We start from the raw sequence: 6,000 nt of genomic DNA, 5'->3' as shown, positions 1-6,000 counted from the left end.
ATCAATTCAGCTGCTGTATGATAATGATTCTGATGTGGAAAGAAAAAAACAAAATAAGAGCTGTGGCAGACATGGCTGCTTATTTACTTAACTAGCTAAAAACACATAACAGCTCTGAGTGACTTTGACAGCTCACTAAGAGGTCAAAAGTACATTATGTAGAGGCAGGTCTCTGTCTTTTAACAGGACTTCATAAAGTTGCTGCGAATATATAAAGTTCCCTATAAACTTTAGCCGATACATAAAGAACACCACCAGAATGAGGCCTAATGAAATGTGTCTGCTTCAGCTTGAGTACAGAAGCTCGGCTCGTTCTCTGCCACTGAATCAAATTAGGAGCAGATGGTAATTGGGACCAGATGAAATTTCAAAGGGAAGAGACGCAGGACATTCCAAAGTGCACACTAAACTTTTTTCCACAAAAACTAATGTCAATAATAAAGACATCGTATTCACCAAACTTACACACTGGATTACCTCAAAAGTGAAGCAATTCATTTTTACACATTGACATCATTACATGTTTGGGGAAAAATTAATAATAAACAGAAGACATGCAACTTATGAACAAGAGGTGAGTTCTAGACTGTGTACCAGCATACAGATGTTTGGGGGCTTACCATGGAACTCCATGGGATGCTTTTTTGGGGGGGAGGGGGACCATGACGGCACACATTCCCACACTTAAAATAGGCTCTAGAGGGAAGGCAACTCCACCTCAGATTGCGACTCAAAATGGGGTGAGTGTGCTAGAGAACACCTGAGGTAGTCTTCTGGACAGTCTCAGGACTGCTCAGTGCTAAAACAAAAAACCAGATGTCCATGACCTCTCTTGCTACAACACTTGTAGCTTCTGGTCCAGGTTATCATTGACCCTACACTATCTGAATGTTGGGGCCACAGAAAGAATGCAGACTTGATGCTGTGGAGGCCCTGAGGGGGACATTAGGTGGAAAGGAGACCCGGGCAAGAACCCTGAAGAGGTGAGGAGGGGGTACAGGAGACTCGAACATCTATGCGGACAGACCAGCCAGTAACCCAGGCTGACGGGTCCTACATCATCTCATTTTAGAGTCCATTATGGCAAATACAGGGCACTACGTGCCACCCTGTAGAGCTTATTACCAGGAGTGCTTCTGCAATCAGAAATACTACAGTCTGACATTCTGTCCTTTTGCCTCATGCCCCTGTCCTCCCAGCTTATATGTCCCTGTGAATTTTTCTACTCTACATCATCCACTTTCCACTTCTTGCCTCTCCAGCAAGGCCTTCTTCTTTTCCTCACTCTCCAAGGTAGAACTGATGGCTTGTTGGGTAACCAACATGTGAAAAGCACCAGTGCATCATAGGAAATAGAGTCCATGGCACTGGAACAGCGTTATCTCGTGACATGTGGTAGCTGCAGTTGTGGTGAGCACAGCACAGCATAGAGCACTACACCTGACACTAATGTGATCTGCATCAGCCCCACTTCAATTCAAAACACAAAACAAAACAAAACAGGCTCCAGCACAGGTGGATGACCCCATCTAATCCCCTTCAGTCCTTCCTGCCTGGCAAAATCTTGTCTCTCTGCCTCTTTTAGAAATGCCTTTCTGGAGGTAAAAGATTATTGTTGCATTAAATCTCCCATGTCAAAACTGAGTCTACTCACACCTGTTTCTACTGATGCCACATGAAATTCAGCCCCAGCACTACCTGGAAATCATTCATTCATTCCACAAATGCTTATCCAAGACTTACTAACTTGAACAAAATAAATGGAGTTAGGTCACTATTTCCTTAGTACATTCTCTCCTCAGTGTACTCAGATGTAATTTATCTTATATTAAACATTATCTGACAGAGAGCAGGAGCACAATCAGAGGGAGTGGCAGAGGGAGAGGAAGAAGCAGGCTTCCTGCCAAGCAGGGAGCAGGACTCAATCCCAGGACACCAGGGTCATCACCTGAACTGAAGACAGATTCTTAACGGACCTGCACCCAGGTGGCCTCAGATCTATTTCAGATTTCCTTTACTTCCCTCAAACTTAGGCCATCTTCGCTTGCTCAGCAGATGTGCTGGACCACAGCTCACAGAGCCAAGAAAGCAGTGACCGAGCCTCTCACAAAAGAAAACAAAACAAAACAAACCCAAATCCTGCCCCCCAAATCTCCCCATTGTTATTTTTCCTCTTCCTTCCTGTTATAGGGAAAGAGGTTTCCTTCCCAAATGTCTTTATTGAGACAGAGTTAACTTCTAGTCTTGATGGACTGATCCACCCTTGCCAGGTCTCCTTCTGACCCCTCCTCCCTGTCCTTAGGAGGCACCCAACCACTTTTTTATTTATGGTTTGACTACATCTTTTTTTTTTTTTTTAATGGTTTTTACTACAGAAACATGTCCAAGAGCACATATAACAATATAACTTCCCACATATCCACCACCCAATTTGCACGATTATCATTGGGCGGGTGTGATACGCTGGGATTAAAGTGCAAAAGCCCCTTTGACACATCTTGCCATCCATCTCTGAGACATATGCTCTGTGTTCACGTCAAAGCTCTCACATTTCTTTGAAATTTATCACCTGTGCTGCACACTTATTCACAACAGGTGTATGCAGCATTGGTGTCAAAAAGGCACTGGGCTTTAGAGACTGTTGGCCATCAGTTCTGCTCTGCCTTATAGTCTGCCCTGAGGAGCCATTTAAATGAATTCCTCCACCCCACACAAGAAGCCATCTTACGGAGCAAATTCAGGGCAGAATTTCACTGTCCCTGAATCACTCAGTAACTGTAATATGATGCAAAAAGGATAGAAGAACACCATATATGTTGTCAAAGACTTGACATTGTGTGTTTTGAAATACTTAGAAGAAAAATATGTCCTCTTACTTTTCAAATAAACTACTGTGTTTCACCTATAATGGAGTAGATCAAACACTCCCCTCTTTCCCAAAATGCCATTAAAAGTAAACGATTAGATGAAAACTGCTCAATATCATTAACCATCAGGAAAATGCAAATCAAAATCAATATTGACCCAAACTTCACACCTACAACGATGGCTAAAATCAAATGAAATAAATAAAAAAAAATAAAAAAAAAATAAAAAAAAAAAAGGAATACAAATGTTGGTGGGAAGGTGGAGAAATTAGAACCCCCATGCACTGTTGGTGGGAATGAAAAATGGCACAGCTAATTTGGAAACAGTGTGGCACTTGATCAAAAAGTTAACCATAGAGTTAACATATGACCCAGCAGTTCCACTTCTTGGTATATACTCCCCAGAAATGAAAACATAGGTCTACACAAATGTTTATAGCTATCTTATTTATGAGGTCAAAGGATGGAAACAATTCAAACATCCATCAACGGAGAAATGGGTAAATTAAATATAACATATTCCTATGATATAGTATTTTGTGGAATATAAAAGACCAACCGATGCCACAACAGGGATGAACCTTGAAAACATGTTAAATGAAAGGAGCCAGTCACTAACGGCCACATAGGACTCCAGTCACATGAAGTGTGAATGGTGAATAGTGAAATCTACAAAACAGAAAATAGATTCATCTTAGAGCTCGAGGGAGGAGAGCGAGGAGAATGAGAGCAAAAGTTTGCAGATTTGTTTCTCTTAAGTCATGACAACGTTTTAAAAATTGACTGTGGTGATGCCTCTATTGAAAATCAAGGAATTATACACATTAAATGGGTAGATTGTATGGTATGTGACCTGTATTTCAATAAAGCTGTTAAAACAAGTAAAGGGTTTAAAAACAAGTGCATAAGGATGACAAGAAGGGTAGCATAAAGAACAAAAGCGGTCAACACATTTTTGGAAGATGGAAATCTGACTAGGAGGAGTGGAAACTGACTAGCAGAGCAAAGAAAGTGCCGGCAAGTCAATGGCACGGCAAAACCCAGGAGAAGAGCAACCTGGTGGCACCAGAGGAAAATGAAATTAGGGGTTCTGTGTTAGTAAACATGTAGAATTTTTGTTCTTTGTTGTTTGCTTATATTGCATATAATTTCTAATTTGTTTCAATGGGGGCACTCTGCCCGTTTTGTAAAACCTTGTTGAAATGTTAGCATGTTTCCAGTGTGCAGAGAGGATCCCAGGTTTCCTGCATAGGACAGAACCTGAAACAGCTGTTTTAAAGTTGGCATTGCACACATCTGGGCTCGGAGTATGGTGGAGGCACTAGCTTCTGGAATCAAAGTCATTAATATCAAAGGTTGGGTTAAATTCATTTTTTAAATGTATTTGAAAATAAAGTTTTGGAAAAGTTGCATTGGTGGCAAAGCCATAGATGGTAAAGCCATATACCCTTTATCCAGATGTACCTGTTATGATTTTGACATGTTTACAGTCTCTCTCGCCTTCCCTCCTTCCCCTTGTTTCTATATAGGAAGACATATATATGCCTATGAAAACTGTGCACACATTCTTGAATATTGGAGAATATATTTCATTCATCGCGCACTTTCTCCATGAATATTTCATTGTGTACTTCTTAGGAAAAAGAATATTCTCTGACACCACAGTTACCTCCTTCGGTAACTGTCATATGGACATAAAATTTTTAACTAATTTCCCACTCACATTCCATTCTGATCAATTTATTAAGTAATGTCCTGCGTGTGTGTGTGTGTGTGTGTGTATGTGTGTAAATCTCTTTACAGGATTGAGTCTTGGATGAAATACTACATCCTGTTGCTGTGTATCTTTAGTTTCTTTAATTTGGATCAATTTCTCAGCCTCTTTTAGAACAAGGCCAGGTTTGAAAATAAATTCATTGTGCCATATTTATAACTCCTTCTCACCTGGAAATTTTTGGGGTGGAACTTATCTTGCTCAGACTTTAAAGGATGTTTTTATAGTTGTGAGTCCTAGGGGCATTAGGGACAGTTAAGACCACACTTTCTATTTAAAAACAATTCCAGAAACTCAAAGATATGTGGAGGCATTTTTCTTTTTTTTTTTTTTTTTTTTTTTTTTTTTTTTTAATTGTGTGTCTTGGAGTTTTAATGGGTAATTCTTTTTTTTTTTTTTTATTAATTTTTTTTTTATTTCCAGCATAACAGTATTCATTATTTTTGCACCACACCCCGTGCTCCATGCAATCCGTGCCCTCTATAATACCCACCACCTGGTACCCCAACCTCCCACCCCCCGTCCCTTCAAAACCCTCAGATTGTTTTTCAGAGTCCATAGTCTCTCATGGTTCACCTCCCCTTCCAATTTCCCCCAACTCCCTTCTCCACTCTAAGTGGAGGCATTTTTCTTAACAGACATACGTACATCATGCACTCAAGGGAGGGTATGTGAAGTGGGGTGGTCTCAAAGTGTACCTTCCTTTGGAAGAGATAGTGGTGAAGCTTTAGATGCAGGATAAAGGAGGGAAAATAGGAACTGTCATTACAGGCAAACCCTCTTCAAATGGCAGGGAAAGGATTGGGTGTCTAGGGCCAAGACAGACTCATCAGCAAGGGAATGTAGGCGAGTCAAGTAAGGAAATGATACAGCGCTGAATTTCAACAGTTCATAATCTAAATAATGAAGCTGTAAGAGTGCCAACTATTAAATGACTAGGTAGCATGGGGAGAAGAAATAAATACATATAGCCATCGAAAAATGACATTATCGTTTAAAATTGGTTGAGATGACAATCAGGTATTTTGGTAAAAAGGTAGAAGGCATGTGGGAAAAATACTTTTCTTGGAAGAAATAAACATAAGTGTCATTCAAAAAAACAAAAAAAAAACTTGCCACCATTGTATAGACAAAGTGGATACTCTCAGCCACGCAGCTGCTCTAATTTTAAAACTAAGATGGCTTTTTAGGATATCACTTATTATTTAAAACAGAGGTGTTGAGAAACTTGGGGATTTCATCATCAGTGCTCTACGGGTTACAGCTGAGTGAGGCACTTACCCTCTCCGAGCTTCAGTTTTGTTCTTTCATAATAGAGACCCAGTAATACCTGAGCTGCTTAAATCACAGGGTGATTGT

Source organism: Mustela erminea, chromosome 4, assembly GCF_009829155.1.
Source record: "Mustela erminea isolate mMusErm1 chromosome 4, mMusErm1.Pri, whole genome shotgun sequence".
Lineage (NCBI taxonomy): Eukaryota > Metazoa > Chordata > Mammalia > Carnivora > Mustelidae > Mustela > Mustela erminea.
Note: the sequence above shows the minus strand (reverse complement) of the source record.